General features: G+C 37.1%; 1 long non-coding RNA gene across 1 annotated transcript; it reads left to right on the forward strand.

Moving 5' to 3' along the window:
• Window positions 1-8418: 8418 nt before the first annotated feature.
• Window positions 8419-9092, forward strand: LOC123329974. The gene is made up of 2 exons (XR_006545623.1): window positions 8419-8488; window positions 8619-9092. It is a non-coding gene; the product is annotated as an uncharacterized LOC123329974 (long non-coding RNA).
• Window positions 9093-21392: the final 12300 nt, after the last annotated feature.

Consider the following 21392-nt stretch of genomic DNA (forward strand, 5'->3'; position numbering starts at 1 on the left):
TACCTTTTGTACCTAAAAGTCAGCTTGTCAAAACATGAGTATTTGGGCTTCTTTGGTGTCTCAGTGGTAAATAATCCGCCTGCCAATGCAGGAGACACAGTCAGAGACACACTCTGATCTCTGATTCGGGAAAATCCCATATGCCACAGAGCAACTAAGGCCAGGCACCACAACTATTGAGCCTGTGCCCTAGAGTCTGGGAGCCCCAAATACTGAACCCCATGTGCCCTAGAGCCCATACTCCCCAACAAGAGAACCCACTGCAATGAGAAGCCTCCATACCACAATGAGAGAGTTTCAGCTAGAGAGAAGTCCACACAGCAATGAAGACCCAGCACAACCAGAAAGAAAGAAAAAACAATGAGTCTTCATCTTTCTGTCCCCATGTAAGGATTCATTTGCTCCTGTATTCCCAGTTGTAGTGATACAAAGAACCATGTGGACTAAGCATGAATCTCTATGAATATATTACTCTTCCATCTATTTATCTCTTCATCACCATAATGCCTCTATCCTGCTTCCTACGTAGTTTCAGTGTTTCCTTAATCTCTCTTGTCAGCTCTGCTCTAGTTTATCTTCATCCTTTCTTTAATGAAATATTTTAATAGTTTTTTTGTTACTCTCCCTTACTTCTAGCCACATCTATATCCAGTAACTTAACAGACAGTGAGAGAGGTCACTTTTCAGAATTGTGAGGCCAGGATATAGGAGTCTGGATCCATTTCTGGTACTCCCAAGCAGTGCAGAAACAGGAAGTTCACTTAAACCCTCCAGGGGTCAGGTTTCTTCATTACTGAGACTGTGCTAAGTTTATCAGATAATATTTAAGGTTGCTTCAGTTTTCATGAATTATGATTCTATAACTTTTATATTTCCATTGATAATTCTGATATAGAACAGTGATTTTAGCTTCAGCATATTTTAGTTCTAATTTTCACTATAAGCAAAACAGTAAGAACCTTAAATATTATTAATAAGATTACTGAAAACATTGCAGAAGGAACTGAGATAAGAAGAGATTGACTTTTCTCCTAGAAAAGATATTCACCCTAAGGACTGAACTTAGATTTAAAAACGGAAATAGGATTTTTAAAGATCTTATGGATAAGTTAGCCAAAACATACATTTTGTTTGTTGTTGATTTTTACTGAATAGACTGAAATTCAGGTTGTATATGCATACGTAGACTAAAGCGCTTTTGTTCTAAACTCCAGTACTTCTGATTTATTCATGAATGACAAAATGATCATTTGAACTAGATTCAAATTTCTTTGTTTAGTGATTTTTTTTCTTTTAACACATATTTTTAGATAATGATACTAAATGTGAACAAGCCAGAAGGAGAAATGTGTTAATTTTGTTTGACATCATTTTGGACACTTCTCAAGTACTGAGCTTGACAGAAATCATGTTTAACACCAAGCCCTGTTTATAGGAAGATTGCTGAATATTTAGGGATAGAGACAAAAGAACCTCAAGTGCTGTGAGGCTGTTTTGTTTTTTTAATTGTAAAATCATTACAACTAATAAGTGCTTAAGAAAAATGAGTAATTAAATGTGGCTTGAGAATACAGTATAGATTTTCAAAGAGGATGTTAGCAATGCATTTTCAATAATGGAGATTATATCAGTGAAACGGATGTGCGATGTACTGTACAACATCAGTACAACAATGATGTACAGTGTTTAAAACTTTGTTACAGACCGCATTTGACTTGGTTCCTATAGTAAGTGTGTGAAAATGATATAGCAAATGCTGTTATACATCCTTAATTGATGAGACATTAAGAATTTGAAGACATAATATATTTAGATCATAGAACCTGTAAAACAGGTTTGGAATCTAGCTGTCCAGTGACTGGACTTTACTGGATGAAGAATACCAGATAGGAATGGTTGGGGGGGGTGGGGGGGAAAAGCTATTAAGGGCATGAATGCCTTTTGAAAATGCTGTTAGGAAACAATAGAATAGAATTCCAAATTCCTATAATAGAGTATAAACCCAAAGTGAATTGATAGTCCATTTTTTCAGGTTTTATTCTGAGACCTAAGTATTGCTATTGCCATTGGAAATGCTAGGATTTACTAGATTTAGGAGAATAAAAATGAATGTCTGATTAAAATAATTCTAAGTGGGTAAAATTCTTCTATTCAGAGAGCAAATATATGAAGCCATATATGAGACCAAGTATTAACCAGCGAAATGCCCAGATGGGTGAAGCACAAGCTAGAATCAAGATTGCCAGGAGAAATATCAATAAACTCAGATATGCAGGTGACACCACCCTTATGGCAGAAAGTGAAGAGAAACTAAAGAGCCTCTTGATGAAGATGAAAGAGGAGGTGAAAAATCTGGCTTAAAATTCAACATTCAAAAACAAAGATCATGGCATCTGGTCCCATCACTTCATGGCAAATGGAGAAACAAAGGAAACAGTGACCGACTTTATTTTCTTGGGCTCCAAAATCACTGCAGATAGTGACTGCAGCCACAAAATTAAAAGGTGCTTGTTCGTCAGAAGACAGCTATGACAAACCTAGACAGCATATTAAAAAGCAGAGATGTTATTTGCCAACAAAGGTCTGTCTAGTCAAGGCTATGGTTTTTCCAGTGTTCATGTATGGATGTGAAAGTTGGGCTATGAAGAAAGCTGAGCGCTGAAGAATTGATGCTTTCAAACCGTAGTGTTGGAGAAGACTCTTGAGAGTCCCTTGGACTGCAAGGAGATCAAACCAGTCAATCCTAAAGGAAATCAATCCTGAATACTCATTAGAAGGATGCTAATGCTGAAACTGAAGCTCCAATACTTCAGCCACCTGACACAAAAAGCCAACTCCTTAGCAAAGACCCTGATGCTAAAAAAGATTGAAGGCTGGAAGAGAAGGGGACAACAGAGGATGAGATGGTTGGATGGCATCACTGATTCAATGGACATGAGTTTGAGCAAGTTACAGGAGATGGTAATGGACAGGGAAGCCTATCGTGCTGCAGTTTACAGGGTTGCAGAGAGTTAGACACGAGTGAGCAAGTGAACAAAAACAATTGATACTAACAGAATATAGCTTGAAAAAGAGATTAGAATCACACTTCAAGACTAAATTTCGGGGACTTCCCTGGTTGTCCAGTGGTTAAGTTTCCATGCTTCCACTGCAGGGGGCACAGGTTGATCCCTGGTCAGGAAACTAAGATCCCACAAGTTGTGGGTAGAGAGCCAAAAGAAAAAAAGAAAAAAAAAAAGGTTTTCCCTATTAATAAGACTTTGAAAGTCAGCTTAAGTATTTGTACTACATATTTTAATTAGGGAGAAGCAACAGAATATTTTGTGCAAAAGAATTACAAGACCTTATTTTATTCATTACAATGAACAAAATAGATAATGATAAGCATGTCTAATAAATAGCTTAAGAATAAATTATCTCATGATAAGAGAGGTCAACGCTTACTATGTAAAATAAATCCTATGTCTCACCCTTCCTTGCAGTTAGGGCAGTTTTACTCTCAGTTGTGTCCAACTCTGTGACCCCATAGACTATAATCTCTGTCCATGGAATTCTTCAGGTAAGAATACTGGAGTGAGTAGTCATTCCCTTCTCCAGGGTATCTTCCCTACCCAGGGATCAAACCCAGGTCTTCTGAATTGCAGGTAGATTCTTTACAGTCTGAGCCACCAGAGATGCCTAACAGTATTACTAAACCTGGACAACAAACTGGAAGGAAAGAGATGTGCACAATTTTGAAGCCAGGCTGCTGCTCCTCTGGCTTCTCTTTGCCTTGAAAGATATGCTAGTTTGTTCCAGATAAATATTTTAATTCCAGGATGTTGTGCTGTACTTCCTCTTCATTCTTGAGTGACTATATGAAGCACAGAATCCTCCACACTGCCACAGAACTCTACTGGACATAAATCTGACTGACTGTAAGTTTAACTTAGAATTTAAGTCACTGAGATTTTGACCGTTTTAACACAGCACAACCTAACCAGTACTGACTAGTAAAGAAATGGACATCAAAAGGGAAAGGAAAAAAACTAAACTATGTGGCATAATGAGAAAATTGATATCCTAGTCTGAGAAGATAACAAAGCATGATCTGTAGTGGCAAAGTTCTTAGAAAAATCATCAACTGAAATTAAATGGAGGCAAAGTAACTTGCTTAATAAACTTATAGCTCTATGAGAATAGGTAAAAATACACAACTTTCTAAAGTGTGTTGGTATTGATGGGTTATATTTGCCAGGGTATTAAAAGAAAAAAGTTCAGAAAAAAATGTTGACCATTGGAAAGCAAACTATGTTCAACCCAGAAGAACAAAAAATAAGATTGGGAGAGAATGGGAATAGCCATCCTTAAGTCTCTCTCAAGTGATTAAATTAAACCCAGAATAGAAAATGAACACATATTTGCGACTCCCAGTGAATTATTTCAATCCAATGACTTATAACAAAGATCAGATTAAGGATGCGGGTTTCCCATCAAATTCAATATACTTAAGTTGTCCAATATTAAATTCAGAAGAAAGATAGATGGGGACTAGGAGGTAGAGTGTAAAACAAAACAAAATTTGAACTTAAACATATCCAAAAAATATGTGAGTTTATCAAATTTTAGAGAAATATATTCTGACAAAAATGACAAGAGTCACTTCTAAAAGATATGTTAGCTTTTAAGACAAAAACTGTGCTGTGGCCCCCAAAATATCTACATGCAGGTAATAACCTAAGGAAGATGCATAGTGTACAAGGAAAATATATGTTCCTAGACCAATTTCTTATGTGGCCAATCAGAATAAAGTACAGAGTTCCAAAGAGTAGCAAGGAGAGATATGAAAGGCTTTTTAAGTGAACAATGCAAAGAAATAGAGGAAAACAATAGAATGGGGAAGACTAGAGATCTCTTCAAGAAAATTTGAGATACTAAGGGAACATTTCATGCAAAGATGGGCACAAGAAAGGACAGAAATGGTATAGACCTAACAGAAGCAGAGATATTAAGAAGAGGTGGCAAGAATACACAGAAGAACTGTACAAAAAAGATCTTAATGATCTGGATAACCACCATGGTGTAATCACTCACCTAGAGCCAGATATCCTGGAGTGTAAAGTCAGCCTTAGGAAACATTGCTATGAACAAAGCTAGAGGGGGTGATGCAATTCCAACTGGAACTGGTAATGGAATTCCAAATTCCAGAGGTATTTCAAATCCTAAAAGACAAGGCTGTTAAAGTGCTGCACTCAATATCCCAGCAAATATGGACAACTCAGCAGTGGCCATAGGACTGGAAAAGGTCAGTTTTCATTCCAATCCCAAAGAAGGGCAAGGCCAAAGAATGTTCAAACTTCCACACAATTTCACTCATTTCATATGCTAGCTAGATTGTGCTCAAAATCCTTCAAGGCAGGCTTCAACAGTATATGAACTGAAAATTTCCAGATGTTCAAGCTGAATTTAGAAAAGGCAGAGGAACCAGAGATCAAATTGTCAACATCTGTTGGATCGTAGAAAAAGCAAGGGAATTCCAGGAAAACATCTATGTCTGCTTCATTGACTATGCTAAAGCCTTTGACTGTGTGGATCACAACTGTGGAAAATTTTTAAAGAGATGGGAATACCAGACCACCTTACCTGCCTCCTGAGAAATCTGTATGCAGGTCAAGAAGCAACAGTTAGAACAAGACATAGAACAACAGACTGGTTCATAGTGGGAAAGGAATACATCAAGGCTGTGTATTGTTACTTTGTATATTTAACTTCTATGCAGAGTACATGATGTGACATGCTGGGCTGGATGAATCACATGCTGGAATCAAGACTGCTAGGAGAAATATCAACAACCTCAGATATGCAGGTGATGCCACCTTAATCCAGAAAGTGAAGAGGAACTAAAGGGCCTCTTGATGAAATTGAAAGAGGAGAGTGAATAAGCTGGCTTAAAACTGAACATTCAAAAAATGAAGATCATGGCATCCAGTCCCATCACTTCATGGCAAATAGATGGGGGGAAATGGAAACAGTGACAGTCTTATTTTCTTTGGCTCCAAAATCACCATGGATGGTGACTACAGCCATGAAATTAAAAGACGTTTGCTCCTCAGAAGAAAAGCTTTGACAAACCTAGACAGCATATTAAAAAACAGAGACATCATTTTGCTGACAAAGGCCCATATAGTCCAAGCTATGGTTTTTCCAGCAGTCATGTATGGATGTGAGAGTTGGACCATAGAGAAGGCTGAGCACCAAAGAATTGATGCTTTTGAACTGTGGTGCTGGAGAAGACGCTTAAGAATCCACCGGGGAGGTGGGAAAGGGTTAGCCTTGGGCAGTACATGTGTACCTGTGGCCAATTCATGTCAATATCTGGCAAAAATCATCACATTATTGTAAAGTAATTATCATCCAATCAAAATAAATTAATTAAACTATTTTTTTAAGAGTCCATTGGACAGCAAGGGGATCAAGCTATTTAATCCTAAAGGAAATCAATCCTGAACATTTATTGGAAGGAATGATGGTGAAGCTGAAGCTCCAATACTTTGGCCATCTGATGCAAAGAGCCGACTTATTGGAAAAGACCATGATGCTGGGAAAGATTGAGGGCAGGAGGAGCAGCAGATGACAGAGGACAAGATTGTTGTTTGTCCTCTGTCCATTGATGGTATAACTCAATGGACATGAGTTTGAGCAAACTCCAGGAAATAGTGAAGAACAGGGAAGCCTGGCATGCTGCAGTCCATGGGGTTGCAATGATTTGGACTGAACTAAGCAACTAAACAATGACAACAAAGAATCTCTGAGAGTTAAATAGGCTGTGATATCCTCAAACTTATTTTTTTTTTTTTTAAGGGTAAGTGTTTTACACTTAATTCCAAAAGTTTGCATGTGATTCTCAGATACAAGCTGGGTGTGCTACAATTCAACTCAATTCTGATACTTTCTACCCAAGATAGCATCAGACTCTGCACTTTAGGTGTTCGGTCCCACAAGAGTGTCCTCCATTTGAAATCCCAGTTACAAGCAAGTCTAGATTGTTACCTGCACTTCTGACCAACTGGCTATAAATCAGAGCTTTACACAGTCTCTTTCTTGGGCTCAATTTATTGCTAGAGCAGCTCACAGGACTCAAGAAATGTGTTTATTCACTAGATAACTGGTTTATTATAAGGATATTAAAGGCAGGGCTTCCCAGGTGGTACTAGTGGTAAAGAACCTGCTTTCCAATGCAGGAGACACAAGAGATGTGGGTTTGATCCCTGGGTCAGGAAGACCCCTGGAAGAGGTCATAGCAACTCACTCCAGTATTGTTGCCTGGAGAATGCCACGGACAGAAAAGCCTGGCAGGCTACTGTCCATGGGGTCACAAAGAGTTGGACACAACTGAAGCGAGTTAGCACACACAAAGGCAGGAAATCAATAGCCTGATGAAAAGATGCATAAAGTGAGATCCCAAACAAGGGAGATTCTGTCCTTGTAAAGTTGGGCCTGGCATGGTGACCCCTGGAAAAGTTCTGGTTCACCATCCTGGAAGCTCTCTGAATCCCCTCTGTTTGGTTTATATGGAGGTTTCATTATATAGGTGTGTGTGTGCGCATATGTTCGTGCTAGGTCGCTTCAGTTGTGTCCGATTCTTTGTGACCCTATGGACTCTTGACATGCTTGATTACATCACCGACCACTGGTGATGGACTTACCTCCAGCAATTCTCCCCTCCATGGAGGTCAGAGGGCAGGGCTGGAAGTCCCAATTGTCCAATCACATGGTTGATTCTCCTGAAAACCAGCCCCCATTATTAGATGAGGTACAAATGTCACCTCAATAAAAGACCATCATAGAAATGACAAGGATTTTAGGAGCTCTGTTCCAGAAAGTGGTGAAAGATGAAATATATATTTCTTATTATAAATCACAAAATCACTGGGTGTTGGGGGGGGAAAATACAGAATTTGGTAATCAAAATAAGAGATTGAGGTAGATATTAATACCTAGTAAATGTTACATTTATCATGGCTCTTCTGTATTATCCAAAAAGTGTGAGGCTACGTGTGACTCTGGCCAAAGTGCTATGAAGAAAGACCTATCACTCAGAGTCCTTAGGAATAAAAAGCCTATCGTGATTTCCTAATCTTTTTCTTCTAATTCACAGACTAGTTGAAAAAGCCACATATTTCAGTTGAGCAGCAAGAAAATGATACAATTTTTGTTAGCTTGGGCTTTTGAAAGCCTATTTCGAACAAAGCTCTTTAATGACCCATGTTAACTGATCATGCAGCTTGAGCAGTAAGTAAACACACATCGTTTGCTTTTTTGTTTTGTTTTTATTACACAGAAAAATTAGGGTTATTTGATACTTTAACCTTTTCTGACTCTACAAGGGGTGATTTGAGTGTTCTGGCCACCTCACAATGGCTTTCTTTTATTCTTTCTAGGATACCAGTTAAACACTTTAATTTCATCATTCCTGAAGAGATACTGTCCAAATGATAGTCAATCATTGGTAAACAAATACAACTTTTTTGGTTCACATTGAGCTCTCAAAAATCAGAAATGTTTATCATATGAGAATTGAGAGGATAAAATATGATTGCCATTTTAAGTTCAAACGAGAATTTCTTCATTTGTTACAGGGTACAGCTTTCCCATATTCCACAGTATGAATGATGTCATGAAGCCAGTAAAGAAGGCCTCAGTTTTCATCAGCTAGAATACCTCCATATTTACCTCCATAGTTCTCAAGATGTATCTTAATAGCTAAAGTCATAATAGCTTTTGAATGATAAATGTATTATTAATAGAATTTTAATAATAGAAAAAAAGTATGGGGTGAGAATAAGAGATGGGTAACAGGGACATAAGTTGAAAGTATAATAATAAAGTATAGTCATTAGAATTATTGCATAGTATTAGCAAGTATATACCTGAAGTCTGTGTGTGTGTATATATATAGTTTTATTTTTAATTCACTTCAATGAATATGATAGACGGATACAAACTGGTCATGAAATGAAGGCAAATTATCTGGATAAATAAGTACATGTTCCGGAATGAGGTTCTATTCACCTTCAATCAGTATAAAGCATGTGCTGGACAAATAAATGTGCATATAACCACTGCAAATTCGTCTTCCTTATCTAATCAGATGTAACTTTGAGTTACTGTTTATAATTCAATTGAATCAAACTCTATTTCTTTAAAAATATGAATTTCTTTCTATGCTATCAGTTCTCGTGTGTGTGTGTGTGTGTGTGTATATAGAGAGAATACACACACACACACACATATATATATAGAGAGAGATTTCTTATAGGAATTGGCTTACACAGTTGTGGAGGCCAAGAAGTCTCATAGACTACCATTCACAAGCTGGAGAATTGAGGAAGCAGTGGTCTAATTCAGTCAAAGACCACAATCCCACTGCTGGGCATACACACTGAGGAAACCAGAAGGGAAAGAGACACGTGTACCCCAATGTTCATCACAGCACTGTTTATAATAGCCAGGACATGGAAGCAACCTAGATGTCCATCAGCAGATGAATGGATAAGAAAGCTGTGGTACATATACACAATGGAGTATTATTCAGCCATTAAAAAGAATACATTTGAATCAGTTCTAATGAGGGGGATGAAACTGGAGCCTATTATACAGAGTGAAGTAAGCCAGAAAGAAAAACACCAATACAGTATACTAACGCATATATATGGAATTTAGAAAGATGGTAACAATAACCCTGTGTACGAGACAGCAAAAGAGACACTGATGTATAGAACAGTCTTATGGACTCTGTGAGAGAGGGAGAGGGTGGGAAGATTTGGGAGAATGGCATTGAAACATGTAAAATATCATGTTTGAAACGAGTTGCCAGTCCAGGTTCAATGCACGATACCGGATGCTTGGGGCTGGTGCACTGGGACGACCCAGAGGGATGGTATGGGGAGGGAGGAGGGTTCAGGATGGGGAACACATGTATACCTGTGGCGGATTCATTTTGCTATTTGGCAAAACTAATACAGTTATGTAAAGTTTAAAAATAAAATAAAATTTAAAAAAAAAAAAAAAGAAAAAAAAAAGCGGTAATTTGTTTATGGAGTGCCTGATTTTAGACCTTAATCTCTAACACATATAAATTTCACTTCAGAGGATGAATGTTTCTGAAGATTTTCAGTGAGTGATAAATGCATTCTGAAAAATAAAAGTATCACTAGAGATCTGCTGTAAAACAGTGTGTCTGTAGTTAACGATGTTGTATTGTTCACTTACAAATTTAAGAGGACAGTTCGCATGTGAAGTGTTCTTACCACAGTTTAAGAGAGAAACAGTTCAGAAAGAGAACACATTTGCAATGAAACCAGATCTGTTACCAAAATAATTAATAAATTTTCAGCACTGAAAAAAAAACCCACAGATATCACCAAAGATATTAAAGTATTTTGATAGTTTAATAGCATATATTTGGATAATTATTTAAAACATCCTGATAAATTTTTATTTTCATTCAAAAAAAAATAAGACCACAGGTCCAAGGATCAAAAGTAAGGGCAGAAGAAAACAGACATTTCAGCTCGAGAGAGAGAATTCATTCTCCTCTGCCCCTTTGTTTATCCAGATCCTCAACAGATTAGATAATGCCCCATCCATGCTGGTGAGGGCAGATTTTCTTTATGTCGTTAACTGAACAGAAAGCTAACTTTTTTTTCTGGAAACATCTTCACAGATACATTCAGAAAGATCGATTTTCTGACTATCTAGGCAAGGTGCTCATTCAAGTTGACAAATAAAATGCATGATCACAGTGCCTAATATCTGCGTTCCTGATTCTGTTCCAGTAGATCCCTAACTATCACTGGATACTTGTCTCCCTGGAAATGATTGCTTTTCTGTCTTTTTTGCAGCTAAGCATGACTATGTGACTAGGTTCTGGCCAGAACTGTAGAAAATATAAAATGGTGCAGGAAACTAATGGGAATTATGCTTGAAGAGAAAGAATTTTTGCTTCTCCTTCCTTTTATCATTTTCCTACTTCTGCTGCCTCAGAGGCATATCAGTGGTGGTGCCAGGAACCTAAACAGGCCACGTGCACCATGAGGAGACAGCAACTTTAGGGTTGGTGGAGTAAAATCTGCAAGTCTGATTTCCTGACAATCATGAAAGCCTCACACTGACTCTTGTCTGTCTATCCATATGTATAAAAAATACAAAAGTTAACCTTAATTAAGCCACTGTTAATGTTTTCTTATCACTTACAGTTTAACATTAAAAATACAAAATTATTCATTCCTTTTGATTTGTAATAGCGTTCCTTTCCCTCAGTTCCTAAAATGTTTACCTTGCACCCTTTGATTTCCCCTCAGATATTCCATATGTCGTCATTCCCTCTCACTTTCAGCTGTAGTCTTGCCCACATTTCATTGAAAAAATAAATAAGCAGCTACACATCCCCCCATCATATTCTGTGACCTACATACCATTGCTTTTGTTCCAATTATCTTCCCTCCTGTTAAAATGATTTCTTCCCGTAAACCATTTCTTCATAGGAAGAAATAATTTCTCCACTTATGCCATGAATCCCTTCCACTCTAGATTCCTTATATCTGTACCTTTATTTAAATCCTCTCTTGTACCACTTATGGTCTCCATTTCAATTGAGTGGTTGCTCAGACAGTAAAGAATCTGCCTGCAGTATTGGAGACCTGGGTTCTATCCATGGGTCGGGAAGATCCCCTGGGGTAGGAAATGACAACCCACTCCAGTATTCTTGCCTGGAGAACCCCATGCACAGAGGAGCCTGGTGGGCTATAGCCCATGGGGTCCCAAAGAGTCAGACAGTACTGAGCGACTAACACTTTCACAGATATGCTCTAATTAATGAAACTTTTGCCCCATAGTATATGTGAAGCCCACCAGATTCACTGCTCCCTTTTACAACTGTCTCTAAATTTAGAATCGTGTATGTAGTATTTCTGTACCTCACCTTCTATTCACTGTTCAATTACAAAATCAGTTTCTAATTCCAGAATTACAGTGAATCTGTGCTCATCCTGGTCATCAATGACCTCAACATGCAGAAACTCAAGATAAAACTTTCCATCTTCATAGTCTTTGATCTTTAGGCGTCATTCAGAGAGGTGAACCTATCATCAATCTTGTACAAATGGCCATATTTTGTCATAAATTATTAGTCATTTTACCTCTTATTCAGTAATATTTCTTTCTCAGCATTTTTTAAATTCAGTTCTCTTGCCTCTGTTTGGCCTCTAAAATTATGTACTACACAGGGATCATTTTAGCCCCTTTTCTGTCTTAGACTCACCCTGATAATTATATGACTGATTTACAAGGTTTTAGAGACCAGATCAATACCATGTTTCAAATTTATGTTTCTGTTCCAGATCTCTGCAGTCTCCTACATGCCCTTCCAAAGTGTGTGCTTGGTATTTCCTTTCAGGGTCTCAGAGAGAAATTTCAAATTTATCACATCCAAAACTGAAATCTTAATCCCTCCCCTCCATATGGGATGGTTCATATTTTTAAAGAAATATAGTTGGATTCAGTTGAATTATATACACTAACTCAAAATAAGATAATGTCTGGTTAGCAAAGGAATACAAATTCACAGTGATTATACCCTTGTTGGTTGGTATAGCAGATCTTTTAACTGATTAGTGGTGAATGATACCCATCTGCAAATTCACTAGTCTCAGGAACTCAGATTCTTAATCATTCAGCTTCTTAAAGCACGATCCTAAGAGTCATTTTTTATACCTCTTTTTCCTTTGCATTCCTACAGATGTTATCTGTTTTACCAGCACATCTGGTTAGTATCAGAGCATATTTCTCAAATCTACCTACTCTTCTCCAGCTCCAGTATCAATATCCCCATCTACTTCTTGATGTCTCTCACTGAGACAATTACAACAATTTCCTTAGTGTCTACACCCTTTTTCTCTTTCAGTATATCCTATCCAGGACAGTAAGGTGAAGGAATGCATTATATCCCTTTTTTGCTTAGAATAATTTCAGCATTATTATACTTGGAAAAAATCAAATTCTTTAACATGTACACATACAAGGACATATATGATCATGTGCCTTCTCATGCAATGCAGTTTTTCTTTGTTTGACTGCATCACTCAATTGTGGGAAGGCTGTTTCTTAATCAGAGATTGAACCCACCCCCACCTACAGTGGAAGTTCAGAGTCCTAAACACTGGACTGCTAAGGATCCCCATCCTGCAAAGTAATCATTAGTTTTCATTCAGGCTATATACTACAAAGCTATTGTTTGTAGTCTTCCCACATTAGAAACATATTTAACTCCCTCCTATTTCTTTTTGGTATGAATATTACATCTGTGTGAAGTGACAAATTTTGCTTTTTTTATTATATACACACACTCCAAGAATCCCAATATTCTCTTTCTTACCACTGTTTTCTTTATACCATTTCTTACAATATGTTATTATTTTCCTTATACATTTTATAATTTGTGGTGATTGCCTCCCCATTAGATTTTAAGTCTTAGCACAGTCTTATTAACTATTACATCTTCAGCACCAAACAAAATGTCATGTATTATAGAGTACTTAATGCATACCAGTTAATTGAATAAATGACTAAATATCAATACTTAATTTGTGAGAGGAACACTGGACTCTGCCCTTAACCCCCAGTCCCTTTGGTCTACTATAACAAAATGCCTTAAATTGGGTAACTTATTGTTATAAGTTTACTAGATTAATACTTGTTATGTAGAGGACAGGGTGCTGAATGGTGAGCCATAGTTCAAAAATACACTTGAAACAGAGAATACTGTTACTCATGGATTCTAAAAGGAGCACCTGGCACACCTCCAGTGGCCACATGGGGAGGTCAAGGCAGAGTGTAGGCAGACAGACAGACACAGGGGCCAGGACACATGACTATCAGGGTCTGTGGGTGAAGTGCTTTGAAGTTCCAGGGCTATGGATAGGTCAGTACAAACCACAAGAGTCCGGTTTTGGTAAGCACCACTGCAGGTTCATCTAAAGGCACATAAGAAGAAGGCGTAGGAAGGCAGGGGAGACTGGATCACAAGGACTGTTGGGGAATTCTTTTCAGGAACTTAAGTTTACTTGAGACTCTAGAGCTACTATTTAAAGCGTGTACTTGGGTGAGAGGCTAGTGTCCGCTGAAGGCCATTGCCAGCCAAACAAAATGGATAAGGCAGCGATACCATGAAGTAGCTTAGCAATATCATGAAGTAGTTCAAGATCAAGGTTCTAGCAGTTTCAGTGACCAGTAAGAACTAGCTTCCTCACTGATAGCCATCTTCTGACAGTAGCCGCACATGACAGAAAAGGGGCAAGCCAGCCTCCTTAAGTCTCTTTTATTAAGATACCAATCTCCTTCACAAGGCTCCACCATTATGACCTAAGCACCTCCAAATTGCAGCCCTTGGTAGTTCAACATATAAATCTGGGTGAGACACACATATTTGGTCCATAACACTCTCCATGAGGGCACATGGAAATATTTTAGTTAACAAGGTATTTTCAGATTTCTAAGAGCTCTTCAATTTGGAATATTGTCTATGGCTTTATAAATCATCTTCAATTTTAAAAGTAAAATCAAGAAACAGTTTTTAAACATGTTAAAATTAGAACTTAGAATAATTTAAACTTCTGAAGATGTTTTTTGACTACAAAGAGAATAAGAAATTAAAAATAGTAACCTGGATAATAAAGTTACCTTTGTCTTGGTAAATCCTATGGCCTAGAACATCATTTTCAGAAGCAAATATGGGCTTAAGTGAAAATAATTTCTCAACACTTGTGATTGACTGAATTTACTTACACTGCAAAGACTAATTTTTTACTGTCATCCAGGAATCAAGTGTGAATCATGAAACTTAACTTATTGTTATCTGGAGTCACTCTGGCTAAAAATATTTACATGTAAGTCTTCCACAGTATGAGTAAAAATGCTGTTAAATAAAATGCCTGCAGCTTAAAACGTTATATCATTTATATTTATATTTCCATTGGTAAATGGGACAACATGTATTAAATAAAATTATTTAATGAATGAATCGGTGGTTATAGGGTATATCTAACGACCTCACGGACTGCAGCCTACCAGGCTCCTCTGTCCATGGGATTTTCAAGGCAAGAGTACTGGAGTGGGGTGCCATTCTCTTCTCCGACTATTTGATTTTACTATGCTGTAAAAAAGCTTTTGGTCTCTGTTTTTATAAGAAACTATTTTAAAACTGTTCTTATTTTAATTATTTTGCATTTGTAATTTAATCTCTAATTATCACAAAATAGTTCCTTAGAAACCAAAAGCTTGCCAGAAAAGGGCAGACTTCAGGCAGTCGGGGAAAAAAAGAGACTAATAACCTGTTTGCTTCTGCACTTAGTCTCCTCAGCACCTATACGTCACTAAAGCGACTGGTATGTCCTCCTTATTATTACAATTAAATCTGTATGGTACAACAGCACTTGTAAACCCCTGCACGCAATTCTTTTGATTCTTAAAGAGAAAAAAAAAAAAGAATACAGGAAGAAAAGTGAGTAAAACACTGGTAATTTGTTTAGCTGGTGGTGCAGGCTGTTCTCCGATCAAATTTTGTTTCCCAAAGGAAGGCATCAGTTTTAAATTACACAGCAAGCGGGCAAGAAAAAGGAGGCAAACAATCAAAACCTTCCCAGGAGGGGAAAGAATAAGGCAAGAGCTCTAGAGATCCCATTTAATAAATAAACACCTTCATTTCTGTAAGTTAATTTCACCACAGGAAATAAGTTTAGTTTTAATTATATTGCCTTATGTCATGTTTTATAAAAGGTACATGAGGTTCATTGACTTTCTCTTATTAAAGCTTTGGCTGTTTCCAAAAATGCTGCATGTAGATTAAGGCCCTGAGGAAACGTAGCATGATGCACAATTATTTGAAACGCAATATTTTCATCTTATTCCATGTTAGTGACAAGGAGATAGATGAAAACAGCATGTTGTATTTAATTTTCATTAAAAACTGGCTTTACTTTTAGAGTCATATATGAAAGCCTCAAGTAATGCAGGGCAGTTGTATCATCGGCACTAACTAAAAAGTGAGCTACCTTTGTCAGGTTTGAGGAAATATATATTTAGTAAGTTCATGGTTAACTTTTGTGATGTAAACTCCTAATCTTCATCTTTATATACAGCTGTAATTTAAATTGAACATTATCAGGAAGTGAATATTTTCATGTTTTTGCCGAGTTAGAGCTTTCTGCGCCAGGAAACTGAAACCTGGATTAAAGTACAAGTCTTAGATAGTGAGAGACCTCCAGAGAGATTTAGATGCTTATCTTACAATTTATTTACATTTCAAAGTAGCATGAAACCTGGAGCCAAGAGCAGGCTGTTTATATTCCAAAGGATTATAACACATGAGGGAGCAAAAGTTGCCCTCCGCTCTCAGAAGGGGAGGGGGCAGCGTGTAGCCTATAGATTACGAGATTCATAATTTTTGGCCCCTCCCCTGTGGTGTATAAAACCTCTTTTGCATGTGCAGTGTCCATCTGGCTCTTATGGCATCTTCCTGAATGAGGGAGGGTACAGAGTGGGGACCCAATATAGTTATCATTGTACATAAGAGTAGTCTGGACTGGATCCAGAAATTTTGTGTTTGCTTTCAGAATAATATAAATAATGTAGATATGAAGAATTATCAAACATTCAAATCCATGATTTTAAAATGGATTATATGAGCAATTTTAAAGATAAAAAGGATTTATCTGCATTTCTGGCAAAACTGTTTTACAGCCTATGAAAAATTTGTTGTTATTAGTTTCTTCTATTTAGGGATAAAACATAGAAAGGTTAAGGAAAATGTACATACATTCAGAACTCATTTCCTTATTAGTTATTATCTAATGGATAATGTTTGTTTTAACTCAGTGACTAAATGGTACATAGTGAATTAAGGTGGGGGGGGATAGTGGGTAAAGTTGGCTGCAGTGGATATAAAGCAAAAAAGTAAAAATAAATAAGACTTGGTCTACATACACATTTTGATTAGGGTAAAGTTGGCTGCAGTGGATATAAAGCAAAAAAGTAAAAATAAATAAGACTTGGTCTACATACACATTTTGATTAGTGAAAAACAATATGCTATGGGTGAGAGATTTCATTAACATACAAACTCTGAAGGTTACTGGGGAGGAAGCAAATATCAAACATTTATCCCCAAATACACATTTCTTAAAATCTTGGTGTATTGAGCATCCTTAACTAAAGCAAAGTGTCTGAAACCAGCAATGCACTTCCTGAGATGAAATCAATACACTTTCGGTTGGGTTTGTGAGGTGGAAGACAGTTAACTTTGTTCTCCAAACAACCATTCATAAGTTAGGCTTTCATTCTAGAGATAGCCTGTAAATATAAAATATGATTTAATTAATGCAATGCTTGGCATTTCTTAAGCATTGAATATGTAACTGCTTTTCATTTCATTATTGCTGTTCCTGAGTTGTATTTGATGTGGATGAAGTAAGTAGGTGTTAAATATGTATTATATTTGTCTTTCTAGCTAATATAAACAGGATAAGGAATTATAGTCATGGCCTCATACTGTAAAAGAATAGGACCCTATGGTCCTTGCTCACCACATCCTCTGCCTGCCTTTCGTCTGTGGAAAAACTTTAGCCAAAGAATAAGTTTAATCAGAGAAGTAAGAAAATGGAAAAGCAAAGAAAAGCAGACAGCACAGAATAATTGTCAGTAAAGAAAAATAATAGGAAAGTCAGGGAACTTCCCTGGTGGTTCAGTTGGTAAAGAATCTGTCTGCAGTGCGGGAGACCTGGGTTTGATCCTTGGGTCGGGAAAATCCCCTGGAGAAGGGGATGGCTACCCACTCGAGTATTCTGGCCCGGAGAATTCCATAGACAGAGGAGTCTGGTGGGCTACAGTCCACAGGATTGCAAAGAGTAAGGCATGACTGAAGCGACTTAGGATACTTGCAAGGACCTTTAGTTCCTTCTCAAGGACTATACAATTCTAAGAATAAGCCTTAAGGAAATGGGAACAAACCAACCCTAGAGCTAAAGATTAACTGTACTTAAAACAATGATAGATGACATTGGTCAGACCACTGATGACTGATTTCAAGGTCAGAGTTAACTTTACCGTTTCTACACAAAAGCCCCTCCTTCAGCCTATAAGAGCTCTTGCCTGCTGATTGTCCAGGGCCCAGGGTAGGCCGGGGAGGGAATCAGCCTTTAGACTGGTGTGCACTCCCTTAGAAGAGGCACAAACAACTGAGAGCTGATTTTTATCTAGGTAACTGTTAAAAGAAACTGTGATGCTAAAGACAGTCTTATATTCATTATCTGTTAGGCTATTGCTCCAAAACCCAACCTTGCTCCTATACATAATTCTGGGAGGAAAAAACTGGGGTCTGTGACCATGATTGCTACAAGGTAAAGAAGGGGGAACACATGACCAGGGAGGGCAGTGGTAGGACTGGTGAAGGGAGCAATATTTATGTCTTCCATTATGTCTTTCAATCAGGTATATACGTTACCTTTTCATTGAAATTGCTCTTATATGTTCAATTAAATTGAACCTCATGGGAGGACTAGGATGACTTGAAATAGAGTGTATGCAGTGTACTAAATTACACCAATGGAAGGTCTTTTGAATTGGACTTAACATTTTTTAAAATAAGGAAAAAATATGTGTTCTTTAAAAGAATTACTAAGAAAATGAAAAGACAAGCCATAGAGATAAAATTTTAAGTCATAATTCTGATAAGAACTCTCAAAGTCAATAAATCCAAAAACTCAATAAAAATAAATTGAACAGAAATGCTACTGCAAAATATGTAAGTGAAAAATAACACATGAAATGCTGCTTAAAACCATAAGTCTTTAGGGAAATGCAAATTAAAACGACAAGAAAAATTGACCTGCTACTTGAACTAAAAGACTGTATTGGTGAATGTCTGGAACAAATAGAACCCTCATACACTGGAGGTGGTAATATAAAACCTCATAACCACTTTGGAAAATAGTTTGTCAATCTCTTCATACACTGAAAATACACCACTAATCATCCCACTTGTAGTTATTAACCCAAGAGGATAAAAGGATCTATGGCCACACAAAGACTCCTACCCTCATCTTTGTAACTGATCCTGTCTAATAGCTCCAAATTGGAAACAGCCCAAATGTCTACTAACTAGTAGGTAAATGATGAAACAAATATTGACATATATCTATATGATGGATGAGTACTTAGCAATAACGGAAAAACTCTTGATACATGCAACAACATTGGTTAATCTCAAAGAATTTTGCTGAGAAAGAGAGGTCAAAAGCCAAACTTCTTTGCTCCGTCACAAAAAAGCCCATATTAAATGATTCCGTTTATATAAAATTCTAAAAAATACAAATCTATAGTTTAAAAAAATGAGATCAATCCTTTCCTGAAGATAGGAGAGTGGGAACATCAGGAAAGTGAAAGTGAAAGTTGCTCAGTCGTGTCTGACTCTTTGTGACCCAATGGACTATATAGTCCATGAAATTCTCCAGGCCAGAATACTGGAGTGCGTAGCCTTTCCCTTCTCCAGGAGATCTTCCCAACCCAGGGATTGAACCTAGGTCTCCAGCATTGTGGGCAGATTCTTTGTCAGCTAAGCCAAAAGGGAAGCCCAGGAACATCAGGAGGGTAGAATTAAAGAGGGCCATAAATTCTGTGAAAAATGCCATTGGTAATTTGATAGGGATCACATTGAATCTGTAGATTGCATTTAGTAGTATAATTTTCACAATATTGATTCTTCTTACCTAGGAACATGGAATCTCTCTCCATCTGTTTATGTCGTCTTTGATTTCTTCCATTAGTGTCTTATAATTTTCTGTGTACAGTTCTTTTGTCTCCTCAGGTAGGTTTATTCCTAAATATTTAATTATTTTTGTTGCAATGGTGAATAGGATTGATTCCTTAATTTCTTTTTCTGATAAAGAAGTTGTGGTACATATACACAATGGAATATTACTAGGCCATAAAGAGGAATGCATTTGAGTCAGTTCTAATGAGGTGGATGAACCTGGAACATATTATACAGAGTGAAGTGTATCAGAAAGAGAAAGATAAATACCATTTTCTAATGCATAAATACAAAATCTAGAAAAATGGTACTGGACAATTTATTTACAGGGCAACAACAGAGAAATGGACATAGAGAATAGACATATGGACATAGAGAGAGGGGAGGAGAGGGTGAGATGTATGGAAGGAGTAACATGGAAACTTACATTACCATATGTAAAATAGATAGCCAGTGGGAATTTGCTGTATGGCCCAGAAAACTCAAACAGGGGCTCTGTATCAACCTAGAGGTCTTGGATAGGGCAGGAGATGGGAGGGAGGTTCAAAAGGGAGGGGATATATGTATACCTATGACTGATTCATGTTGAGGTTTGACAGAAAACAACAAAATTCTGTAAAGCAATTATTCTTCAATAAAAAATAAATTAAATTTTTAAAAAAGAGAACCATGAAGAAATATTTGTGTGTGAGGGATTTGTTCACTTAGTAGGTATAATATGTTTTTACATATGTAAAGACTTGTATGACATATGCATATGTAGTTTATTGCAAGTGTACTGTATTTCAATTATGCCTATATACATCTTCTAAAAACAGAATAAACATCTGACTGAAAAATAGATAAAAATAGATGTGAACAAGATTTTCATTCCCTAGTTAATTTTGTATGCAGAATTTCCCATTCACACATTACACTGATTCTAACAATGTATAAATTTATAAATGACACGATTTATCACACATGATATTCATTTACAAATTCACGCCTTGTGGCACATTTTTACTTTTGAATGTTTTATGCTGGCCTCACCATATAGTGTAAATTTAACACAATGTCCTTCAGATTTTCATTTTCAGGTTTAGAGATCAGTGTGCAGTAAGCACCCCTACCTGATAATCCCAATAGTGCCTCTTCAGGCTATTTGACCTGCACCAATGCAAAAAGGCTTCAAGTTTCTTCTAAAACTTGTGCCAAGAGACCTCAACTCCTCGGGGACTCAAGAGTCATAATCCTCTTTCATGTCACACTATTTTGATTACCAATCTGAAGAGACTATAGGTGCTTGCTTTCCACCTGAGGAGTTATTACAGCACCTTGATCTCATAATGATCCATAATCACTTTCGTTGGCAAGTCAATCATCTCCTCCCTTTTTGTACCACTTTTAGCTAACCATCTAAACACTTACATTTTATTTGACCATCCTGCCTCTTTTTCATCTTTCTAAAATTATTTTCATGCTTCTCTGAATAACTGATACCTTCTTTCTGTCATGCAGCCCATTATGTGGAACTCAGCTAGTAGATTTGTGATAATTTTTCTCATCT

Source organism: Bubalus bubalis, chromosome 17, assembly GCF_019923935.1.
Source record: "Bubalus bubalis isolate 160015118507 breed Murrah chromosome 17, NDDB_SH_1, whole genome shotgun sequence".
NCBI classification, from domain to species: Eukaryota; Metazoa; Chordata; class Mammalia; order Artiodactyla; family Bovidae; genus Bubalus; species Bubalus bubalis.